The sequence below is a fragment of the Syngnathus typhle genome, linkage group LG6 (assembly GCF_033458585.1).
Source record: "Syngnathus typhle isolate RoL2023-S1 ecotype Sweden linkage group LG6, RoL_Styp_1.0, whole genome shotgun sequence".
NCBI lineage: Eukaryota > Metazoa > Chordata > Actinopteri > Syngnathiformes > Syngnathidae > Syngnathus > Syngnathus typhle.
In genome coordinates this window covers 11,149,023-11,161,626 of record NC_083743.1, presented here as the reverse complement: position 1 = coordinate 11,161,626, position 12,604 = coordinate 11,149,023, and the positions used below count along the sequence as shown (strand labels likewise).

At 39.0% G+C, this 12,604-nt stretch overlaps 1 long non-coding RNA gene and 1 other non-coding gene across 2 annotated transcripts; both read right to left on the bottom strand.

Moving 5' to 3' along the window:
- Positions 1 to 5,614: 5,614 nt before the first annotated feature.
- LOC133156000 (uncharacterized) lies at positions 5,615 to 11,523 on the bottom strand. Its single transcript, XR_009714764.1, has 3 exons — positions 11,421 to 11,523; positions 9,142 to 9,240; positions 5,615 to 5,756 (listed from the first exon to the last, which is right to left on the bottom strand). It is a non-coding gene; the product is annotated as an uncharacterized LOC133156000 (long non-coding RNA).
- On the bottom strand, positions 7,744 to 7,815 carry trnaa-cgc (transfer RNA alanine (anticodon CGC)). Its single transcript has one exon. It is a non-coding gene; the product is annotated as a tRNA-Ala (tRNA).
- Positions 11,524 to 12,604: the final 1,081 nt, after the last annotated feature.

Here is a 12,604-nt window from a genome sequence, read left to right as displayed (position 1 = left end):
TTTTTTTATTAAGATTACAAATCTATTCTCCAAGATATTGGACCTTCTTATAAAATGATATTTTCTCTCTTCTATTGTCATTTTGATCTTATTCTTGTAATGTTGTGATTTTGTTTAACTATCATAAAAATACATCTTAGGTTTCATAGAATTTATATTTTATAACTTTCTCTTATTGTTCTCAACTTGTTTTTTGTATTTCATACATCCTTATTCTCATAAATACCATTGCTCTCATGTGTTTTACGATATTATTATCATCACACCAGTGATTTTTCTCGTAAAATACAACTTTATCCTTGAATAGTCAACTTTGTACCTCGGCTTGCAAATGGCTGAATCAAGATACAAATTAGATGTATGCATACTGACTTATTCAACCTATTCTACTGCAATAAAAAGTAATACTCAACCAAGTTATGTGCATACAGTACAGGCACATATTGTATGTACATTAAGTCATCGCACAAACAACAAACCCAGTGGAGTTTGTTTGTGTCCTTCAAGCTCATGTAGCCACAGGACCATTAGACTCTGAGGGACATTGTACTGTAAGTACTGCATGTTCCCAAACTGTATATGTACAGGGGGCAAAAAAGCCAAGCAAGCCATTGCCATTATGCCCCTTGCGGTTCGTTAATGTATAAAATGCAGTTAACCTGTCACATGTTACGTGTACTTTCTGACTTAACACCTGTGACCTCTGTCAAGTGATAATGGGAGCACAGCAGCTATGCAGCACATTCCTCCGCAGTTGTCTGTTGCTTTTCCGTGTTTGCACTCTTGTTTTGTTTTATTGTTGGAGGGGGGAAGTGTGCGCTGGTCTGATTAGCATCACTGTTTCCTCCTTTCCCATAACCCCCACAAGACCCCCGCAGGCCCCTTGTTTACTTGGAGGAATAAAAAATGGGCCTGCACCCGTGTGGACGTGCCCCTCAAAGCACACACCCCACCCACCCCCAATCTTTCCCTGCAGCACTCCACATATCGCCCCCCCTGCTTCTCGCCCACTCAACTCTTCTCCCACCACGATCGCCGATCCCGCTCCTGTGACTTTCCTTCCTCTTATCTGTCCTCTCAGTACAACCTCCATCCCGCCCACTCACTTCTTACTCTCCACCATGTGACCCCCCCCCCCCCCATTACTTCCCAAACCACCAACTCCCAAACCCCCACCCGCCCTTCCAAGTGTCCAGCTGTCAAATCACATCAAATAAAACACAGGCCAATGGTCCCTGAGTGCCAGATCACAGCTGCTTGGACTAAATGGAAGGACATGTTTAAATGTACACTGAACTCAGAGGTGCTAAAGAGTTAATGCGTGTGTGTGTGCGTGTGTGCGTGCGTGTGTGTGTGTGAGCGCGCACACTTTGCTGAATGGGAGGATGCTGTAATCCAAAACTCACCAGAGTGCATGGTGGGAATTTAATGAATGAATCTGCTTCTTCACTGCAGGAGTGAATCAGGGTCAGAATTGCACATGTTGGAATACGGAGCCCCTTACATACTCACGCACGCACATATACAGTACATGCACAGTGAGAGTTTTTACAAGGAAGGTTTACAGAAGCGCGAGTGTCTGATAGTGTGTGTGTATTATGGTGCTGGGTCAGTGTAAACACGACCATGGCATGGCTGTAGCCTGTCAAGAAGCACAGTGTGTGACATTGGGCTCTGGGCCAAACATGTGATGGTCCCCTTGCATCCAACATCTGCTCTGGACTCTTTCTCATACAATCAACATGTCACTTTAACAGCTCTCCATTTAATCTCCAAGATGGGGAATCGGCCTTCTGAGAAAATTGAGGAATGTTTGCTACTTTCATTTTTCATATTCATTCTTCTGTCAATTATTGCTTCAAATATGCCACTATACACCATAATTATTGGCACCCTGAGGTAATATGTATTATTCAGCTAGTAATAAATTCAATAAAAATAAGAATAAAATTGGACAAAAATTTGAAAAATAAAAAAATAAATAATGAAAAATAAAAAAGAGGAAGCGCCAACTTCTAATTAAAGTTCATTTATCCAGTGGGAAACATATCACATTAAAAAATAATTATTTGCACCAAATCATGTGTGCCACAAATGGTGGCACCTCTGACTTTTTTGTGTAAACCCCCTTTTGCCATAAAAACAACATCTGATTTTCTCCTACAATGTTTTACAAGATGTGAGAATACACTTGGCCATGGCAGAAGGTTGATTCAGTGTCTGCTGAACAATTTCTACAATTTCCATTGTGTTCATGCTTCTGCAATAAGTTATAGTTAAGTTCACCATTCTTTTTCTAGATGCTGCATCATCATCATCCAAGAAAACAGAACAAAATTTAGCAACGACAAGGTAGAAAGCAAGAGGAACATCAGGAGTGTGCAAGAGAAGGCTGCAACACTAAATCAATATCTGCACATTACTAAGAAGCTTGATGATTTCAAATGGGACCTTGAATGAGTTTACACTCAAACATGCATACGTACCCGTTGGATTAATTTTTAATTGCTTGCATTAGTCTGAGACAATATTCCTACACTTTGCCTACCTAATTCAGATAGCCATGCATTTTGGTAGTAACAGTTATTATATCAATGAACAGGTGGTCCAAAATACAGAAGCCGAGACAAGCGCAAAAAGAATAACAATATCACCACATGGCGTTATAAAGTGTGTCATGCTATGAACATGGTGGAGGATTTAGAAGCACGAATACAGGTCATAGCAAGGTCATTTTTTTCCACTATGTCAACGCGTTAGCACTGGGAGCAATGTAGTGAGGCTACAAAGGAGTGTTTCTCTGGCAACAGCAGCAAATCCCATCAAATCCTGATTCTCTATCAAACACACACAAACATGTATGCACACACTTCTCAAGAGACCAAACCAGAAGCTTGGGAAAAAGATGGCCACACAACCCCCCCCCACCACCACCACCATAAATACCCCCCCTTTCTCCGTCCTACCCCCTGCATCCAGCCAAGGGAGGTGACAGGAGAAAGCACCCCAGCTGCCCTACACTAACGCTGTGGCGTGCGTCCCAGGCTGCTAACATCAATCTCGCTTGAGGATGGGAAGAGGCCAGAGTCAAAAGCACTGGAAAGAATGTTCCAGTTTAAAATAAAATACTCATGATAAAAGAAAAAAACAACATGGAAAAATCCAGCAAAAAGGAAGGGGTGAGGGAGAGGTTAGGGTTGCCGTTTTTTTAGTAAAGACAATGCCCTGCGGTTTAATGTCACCAACAACACGTGCGGAACGACAATGCGAGCACATGGCACTGATAAAGATGAGAATAACAACAACAAAGGGTAAGCATGGGTCAGGATTCCAGGAATCGTAACACAATCATTCATTTGCTTTGACTTGTTAATCAACAAGGAGCTTTTGTGTGAGTATCGCGTGTTGTCATAGTAAGTAGAAGGCAAATCTGTTTTCGCCCTGATGAAGACTGAGTTGAAACGTGTTGGCAACAAACTCTTCCGCGACAGAGTGCCTCAGCTTCTCCGATGCTTTTTATTCACTTTTTTGTTTTTGCCCATCTAATTTGAAGCGCATCTGTTAAGTGTGAGTTTTTGCCTCATGACTTTGCATTCAATGTTTTTAAGCTATAGCAGCACTCTCCTCGTTTTTCTCTTTTTGGAATTGTTTACATGAATGACAAACTAATTTAAGATTAGTAAGAACAATCAGTCAAGCCTAACAAATCATAATATGTGAGACAATAAAAACTGAATCTTATGTGATATATTTTTTAAACAGTTATGGTTTTACATAAATATTTTAATGTTGGGTCATAATCTTTCAAGAATAAAATCATATTAATGAGAAAAAATAATTTGCTAACAAATTGTAAAATTATGAGAACTTTTACTTTAAAAAAAAACGGGTACAATAAAACAAGGATAAACTCACAATTTTCTGTGATAAAAGTTATAATATTGTGAGAAAAACTGTAATTTTACCATCATGACCATCATCTAACATTGTACATTCCTAGTTTGATCCTGAACGATTACACAGATATCACTATCATATTTTCTACGTCATCCCTATCTTTGTCTAAGGTCAAACTATAATTGATGATGTCTTGGGGCATGCCCCTGCCTTCAATAAAATTATGTGTAGAGAATCATATGAACTTTTAATTAACACTTCTAACACAATCCAAACAAGCTCATTGATGAAGGTAACTTTAGTACAGACTCTTCATGATATATTTCAGAAAAAAACAAAATATATTTGACTTAGATGTCTTCAGTGGCATTTTTAAATGGCATTTAGCCTCTCATGTGATGATGATAAGTTTTGATGAAGCAAGAAATCACCATTTGAAAAGCTTGTGGCCTGTGCTTTGAATGCTATTTTTTTTCCAAATGTCTTCAAGTGTCTTTTTAGATAGCTTCGTGACCAGTGAACATTGCTCATATTTGGTGTAAAACCACATGCATCGCGTCAAACCATGAGTGTGATTTATCTAACGAGACGATCAAGATTGCTTTTCTTTGACTATGATATGCAGCATCATTGCATTTGCTGAGTGTTATGGTGGCTGCAATGTTTCCCTAACTTGAACCAGATGCTGGTGGGTTTTGTTTTAGTTTTGTTTTTTGCCAAAACATCAAACGCTGTTGTAATTCCAAAACAGTCTTTTAAATGTTGTATGTTGTTGTAGTGCTAATTTCCAGAGTAATCTCAAGTGTCACTCTTATATTGGGATGTAGTGTTTTGTTTTTCATTACGCCTTGACATGGATAACGATAATCAGTTGTTGGAGAAGTATCACATTAATAGTCGAAGGGGTTGTGTTGAAATAAGAGTACAGTCGATCATACTAGTGGCCGATTCTGATATTTTGCCATATGCATCATTGTCTATAGCAGATTAAGGTCATGGATGAGTGGTTGACTTTGGACAAAACGATGGCCTGAACTGACATTTGCATGCAAAACTTCTTGACTGGGACTCGACCGGTTCAAGGTTATGAGTAGGGATCATGCTTTTGAGTAGCGGTACCAAATTGGGTCGGTACCGTAGCACCGTAAAGATTCTATATACCGTATTTTCCGCCCTATAAGGCGCACCTAAAAACCTAAAATTTTCTCAAAAACCAACAGTGCGCCTTATAGCCCGGTGCGCCTTATATATGGACCAAATTCCTAAATTTGAACTGGCCCAAAGCATTGTGTCATGAAAGTGGCCCGCAGAAGACTATGAATCATGACTCAAAAAGACTATGGATCATTATTTTATGATTATAAAGTAATTTGTTTCCGTCTGAAGTTGAAATAAAAAAGATAAAATGGAGAATGATTTGATTTGGATTAAAAATCTGACATGATGCATTAATGGTGCGCCTTATAGTCCGGTGCGCCTTATATAAGGATAAAGTTTTAAAATGGGCCATTCATTGAAGGTGCGCCTTATAGTCCGGTGCGCCTTATAGGCCGGAAAATACGGTAAACGATACCGCTAACGGTTTATCCAGCGACCGTCAATTATGACGCCGCAGCCAGCATCTGTTGAAGCTGGATTCACACCAATGTTGTTTTTTTTATAGATTCTTATGTGTGGTCTTGAATGTTTCTGGAATGTTTCTGGTTCTTACCCGTGGGACACGTGTCGTGCCCATTGGGCACCTCCTGCAGGGGCACATCATGAGGGTAGAAAGGCTGTGAGGGGTAGTACTGCTGCTGTGGGTGGACCACCGCAGGGAGATGCAACTGGGGGCCAATGGCAACACCTCCACTTTGCCTCTGGGTGCAAACAAGACACAGGGTGATAGTTATTTATTGTGTTTTGCTGCATGGCAGTTTATCTTCACCACATTGTTTATGAAGCTTATCACAGAAACATAAGAGACGGCACTGAGGGGAAGTCAAGATTTGACAACAGAGTAGGAGAGATATGAAATTCTTTGTGGATATAAGAGATAGTGACAGATTGCCACGTTCACATTTTTAGCATTATCTAAACCCGCATTGGTCAACAAACAAAAAACCTCAATAGATATTGTTGGAGCTGCTGTTTGAATGAAATGAGAACAGAAAGAAAACTATTTTCCCACAAAAGCGAACACTGATTAAAATAGAAATAAGACAATTTTATATTTAACACAAACAAGTTCTAAGAGCTGAGAGTTGTGTCTAATCCTTTTTAAGATTTTTTTTTCTGAATTTGCTATGTCGACTTGGTCATACATGATGGCCCCAAAAAATGGGCACACCAAATACAAATGTTAATAACATTATCTATTTCTTTTTTTCACAACGTTCATGGACAGAATTTCAAAGTGCACACGAGGTACTGATGGTGTCTCGTTTGGTGGCCTGCGTCTCAAGCGGTGATTTTCAGCTCTCACTGGACCTGTTCACGGCTGAGTTTGAAGGTATTGGGATGAGAACAGCTCCTGCAAATCTGAGACCTTCTTACTCAGTTGGAAAAAAATGGCAACATTGCTTATTCTCCTAATCGTGCAAGATAACAATATTTCTGAGTCTCAACCATAGGACGCACACAATACAATTTCCCCCCACACAACTGCTAGTTTCTGTAAATAAGAGGTTCAAATCTGGTATGGTAAATTTGGGATAGGCACTGCAGACTGAGCTCAAGGTTCCTGGACCTCCTGAAAATACTAATTGCTTCACAAGGTCTTGTTTTGGGACTGATAAATTAGCCTGGAAACTAAATGTCTACAATATTGCTTATAGTCTAAAAACACAATACGTAGTCTAAAAGGGGAAATGTTCCTGTGGTCAAAAATTTCATTGTCAATTTTATGTCAAATATGTCATTTGACAGCATAAATAACATCTCGAAGGGCTTGGGAGCATTTAGATGTTTTTCTGATATAGTGAACATAACTAATATCTAATTGCGGGAAGTTATCATGGTAGTTTTTAGAAATCAAATAATTAATCGACCATAGTGAAGATATACATCCCCAGGCAATGCATCATTGTTGTGCATACAACTTCGACTAGCTGACAGAGTGACTGACAATCTGATAAGCGTCCACTGTACAAGCACTGCAGCGTTTATCAGTAGCTGACCAGTTTTATGGATGGCTACCAGAGAGGAGGATGGTGGGGCAATTTATGAGAGCCTTTATGTCTGAGTGGGATGGGACTGTCTCCTATCAGTGCAGTCAGCGAACAGGGAAAGTTAGAATGCATGAAAGCCCACAGATGATGGATGGATTTGAAAGAGGAGTTGAGATAAAACATTACCTTCAAATGCATAGGCTGCTTTGTAAAATGAAGGGGGTGAAACAAATGTGTTTGTGCCACTGAATAACAGTGAGCATTCACATTATCAGCTTGCTATTTTTTATTGAAAACCTAAAAAAAAAAAACGTATGTCTAATAAACCATTTTAATAATACATCCTCCATAAACAGTTACATTTGGTCAGTAATATTGATGGACCAGCCATAACGCCACTCATGTTGCGCTCACAGAGGCATTAATGCTAAAATTACATTTCAACCTCTTACACCCTTTAATTTGATCAAATATTTTCTTTATTTCTTATCATGACTAATGACTAACAACTAAACTTGTGAAGAATGAGGTCACTGGGATGTTTTTGCAATTTCATTGCTCTGGTCTTTTGCCATGCTGGCTGGAACCTCCAAACTTGAATATCTATAACTCTTCATTCAGGCATTCTTGTGTAAGAAAGACGATGAGAACAGAAGTCTGCTATATTAATTTCACAACTGGAAACTTCACTATAATATGGAGATGCTGGGGATTGAACCCAAGACCTCATACATGCGAAGCATGCGCTCTTCCACTGAGCTACATCCCCTCATAACCTCAGTGGTAGGGATTTGACAAATATGGGGTAAGGGGTGGGTACCAGCTACATTGCTAAATGAAGAAGCTCAATCACTGTTTCGAGCAGTGGTGGGTAAAGTACGGCTCGGACAAAAGTATTATTTCATTTTGTATTGGTAAATTAATAGATTACAAATAATAACATTTTTTTTAAATGTAAATTGCATCTAAAAAAATATAACTTTAGACACGTACGTTTTAATAGATAAATGTTTAAAGTTATTTTGAAGTTAATTTAAAGTTATAATATTTAAAAAGAATTATAAATAAATGATTCATAAATAAAACCAAATTAAAATGAGGGCTTTACTTTATAATTTTTTGTTACAGCTGCAGTGCTTTATAAATAAAGCTGTATTGTATTGTACTTTATGATATAAGAAAACTTCATACATATTTTTCTGCTTTTTTAATCTCACTACAAATTACCATTATGAAAATCCAATTTGGCCCTTGCCAACAAACGTTGGCCCTGGTCCAGGGAGATCATTAGTTATGAATAATGTAATATGAACACAAAATAATTGTACTGGATGTTCATCAGGCTACTGAGAGACGCTGAAACAACAAATGTCTTTTGATGATTCTCATCCATTCAAACAAGTTTGCACTGTACTCACCTTCTGACCAAGTCTGCCCTCATATGCAAGCGCCTCAATTCCAAAGGCGAGCAATGCCACCTGAGCCAATTAGGACCTGCGATGCGGTAACCTTCTATGTTTTCTATCAGGCGAGTGTGGGGTTCCCATTAGCATATAACCTCCGTCTCTTATCCTAATGCACTGAAGCGCTGCATACAAATGGAGGCATTTGTGTTGTTGCTCCTTGGCCTGCACCCTTCAAACGCTCACCTGCCAGGAATCCCAATGTTCCCTGCTACTTCTAACTCTGTATTATTTGGAAAGACCTGCATTCAGTACAGTGGATGAGCGGAGCGGCGGCAGAGATGCTCCGACTTCAATTGGCCTAGTTAGTTCAAGGTCGGAGGCTCCTCGGTCTCCGCACGAGCGCCAAAAAGAGAAGTACATGTTGGTGCGGGGTGATTGTGTAACACAGAAAGAAGCGCGTGTGGAGACAATGAAAAAAATCTTTGACAAAATCATTAAGTACAGCATGTGCGGAGAAAGTGAACGCCACCATACATGAGAAAGAACCGGGAAAATAATTATGGAATCCAGTGTAGAAAACACACACATCAGATCACATTCTGGCAAATAATGTCTTCACACTCCCAGCTGGCTGTGTGGTAGGTAGTCTGGGGTAATTTATGAGAGGAGAAGGGAGTTGGGGGTCTTACCATCGCGGCCAGACGGTCACAGGGGTGAAGGGCTGGATAGGAAGAAACTGGATCCATGTAGTAACTCATCGCGGACACTGTGGACAGCAGAAGCCGGGCCTGTTGAAGGGATCAACACGGCAACGGATGAAGCAGTGTGAGGCGAGCCATCAATCACATAATGTTTACGCTTTGTGTGTGGTGCGTGCGTGTGTGTGCATGTGTGCGTGTGCGTGTGTGTGCGTGCATGCGTTTCTGTGTGTGTTGTATCAGCAACTATGAGCGATAAGGGTGGGAGGTGGGAACAAGTAGACAAGGGATTTGTGCAATCAACTGTTTTTCCCTTGTTAAGAAGAAATCCTAATCCCACTGGTAATGTAGTGGTTCACAATTCACATAACACTGTATGATTTCCTTCTAAGAGAGCTATTTAAACTCGTCCTGTGGTTGACTGGCGACTGGTCCATTGTGTAGTCCATGTTTCCCGAAACTTACTAGGATAGACCCATACTGTCAAGCAGATAAGAAGCATATGAATTAGAGATGGAAAATCTGCATGAAAAGCAGTCTGTGGTTTGATGATTAATTTCCTTTTCCCAGTTAAGCATGGATGCTATAAATATTGAAAGAACCATCGATATGTTGCGTATGCTTACTAAAGTATGCTGGAACCAATCCCAGGTGACTTTGGGTGGGCACTAGGTTGAACCATGTTCATATATAGACAGTTTAGATGACCAATTTAGCTTCAGTTGACTTAACATGCAAATGCTTTTTGAGCATTTGTGAAAGTACCTGAAGAAAACCCCACACAAACATTGGGAGAACATGCAAACTACGCAAGAAGGTTGAGGTAAGGATTTGTAACCAAACATTCTTCACAGGGAAGCCGGATGTGTTAAATATCGGACCACCGTGCTGCCTGTTGTCAATTTGCGGTATTAGAAATTTGCTTGATCCACCAATGTATGTATGTATGTATGTATGTATGTATGTATGTATGTATGTATGTATGTATGTATGTATGTATGTATGTATGTATGTATGTATGTATGTATGTATGTATGTATGTATGTATGTATGTATGTATGTATGTATGTATTTATTTATTTATTTATTTATTTATTTATTTATTTATTTATTTATTTATTTATTTATTTATTTATTTATTTAGATAACCGGTCTATCTAGTTCAGGTAAACCCTGGACAGGCGACTGGTTAATACACAAACAACTATCCACACTCACATTAATACCCAAAGACAATTTAGCATCCACATTTTTACATGCATGGGAACATTATGCAAATATTTGTAAATGAAGATTCAAACCATAAATCTCCTGACTGAACGGCTGTAATGATTGCACTGAAATGATATATTGCCATAATTAAAATACTAATTATAATAAATTAATTTATGCTATTTCTGACCTATTTATGATCATTTACAATATTTTACAAGTGCTGAGTGAATTTGACTCTAAAGTGTATGGTGAAAGATTGGCGAGCAAAGACTCCAACTGTACCAACTGTATTACATACAGTATGCTCTGCTATACTCATAAATCAATCAACTATCAATCAAATAAATCATCAACTTCACATCACTCCACTCTCTTTGCATAACCTACTTGTTTAGAACCTCCTCTCATTTGAGGCTTTCTCTCTTCCCACGAAATTTGCTTTCATTTGTAACATTGCTTACTCGAAGAACCATCAAATATCAGAGTTGGAAAGGAAAACACGCAATATGGTACACGTGGATAACAGTTCATCTCCCTCACACACAGAAAAAAAAAGTGCTGTAAAGGCGCATTGCCACGTGTGCTTTGACAGCAGTTGGTACATTGAGGAATGGTGAAAGCGCTCAACACTTCCAGATGTTGAATAGGAGTCACTTAATGCGTCACTTTAGAGAACAATGCCCAAATCACATCTCACATCTCATTCAAACACATGCTGCACCTTGTGGCTTTAATTTGCATGACGCACATGAGGTGCGGCGTTTGAATAATATCAAATAAAACCCTTTTTTCCCCCACAGAACTGCGTTGCACCTGTATGAATCTAAAATAGAGCAAATAATTCAAATTGTACTTTAGATTAAATGCTGACGCGACATGTCGCTATTAGCATTGATATATATATATTTAAAAAAAAACGCGCTTCAAGAAAAATTAAAAAACTGACAAGAAACTTTAAACCGGACACTTTTAGTGAGATGAACCGATCACGTGACTTTCCTCTCCGATAAACAGTGGCTATTAAAATGCAGATGGGAAAAACAATAACTCCTTACCGTAACGTGTTGAAAGAAGTTTGGAAGCTGCACACTTGAGAGACTTGAGAGATGCTCTACCTGCTCCGAGCGAGTCCCGGCGGGAAAGGAGCAGGAATATTATACACACACGTAGTCCCTCCCTCGATCATAACGGTGATCCTCTCCAAATCCTCTTTTCCCTTTTGGCGTGGATTCATGCACCTCACACGCAGCAGCTGCTCTCCACCGCACAGGTGTAAACTTGCAAGCGTCTTGGTCAGCTTGCTGGAAGATGACTCTACTTTTTTCTTTTATTCATGTAATTGACAGCAGACTACATACATAACAGGCTACACTTTTTTTTTTATTTTAATATACTATCTATAAATCATTTAGAACAGAACATAAGTGCACACACTTAACCTTTGTACAAGTGTTTTGTCCAAGGGACCACCATCATAACCAAGAAGCAACTCGGGGACCTCTGCTTTGGCGGAATATTATTTTATTTTTGCACCAAAGGAGGATAGACCTATACAGGCTATTTAGTTGCATCTGCGTGTCTAATTTGGGAATTTCAGCTACATTCGACATAATTTGGATGGGAAAATTATTCATAAAACTACCTGAAAAATAAATCTAGTCTAAAATGAGTTGAGAGTTGAATCCACCACCTTCAAGATTGAAGTCTACCACAATAACTGAGCCACACTGTGAAAGAGTTTTTGCTTGACTAAAAACGGTTAATGGCTAGGAATGGAAAATGGGAGGGTGATACTTTTTTCCACAGGTTGACTCATTCTAATAGCGCTTCTGTTAGAATTAGTACCCCCGTGTAACTTTGCTTTAGGAGGGGGGAACCTTTTAAAAAGTGTAGCAACACTTGGTGAAAACCCAGGATGACACAAAAAAAGTTAGTTGATGTCTAGGATTCACCGTTTTAAAATCACAAAAATCTCTATTTGAATTAGAAAAAACTCATATATTATCTATGTTATTAAGATTAAGTCATTCTTCACCATGAAACTATGGAAAAATGTTACCTTGGAAAATTAGCTTCAGCTCCTGTACTTTCATGATGATGAAGTTTGAGTGGAAAAGCAGACACCCGTTTACATTGAACTTCAATAATGCCCCTTTTACGTCTAATTTGATTTGAAATGCAATTTTAATATGTTCAGTTAGATTTTTACATTATTATTCATCTTCCAGGGAAATGTAAA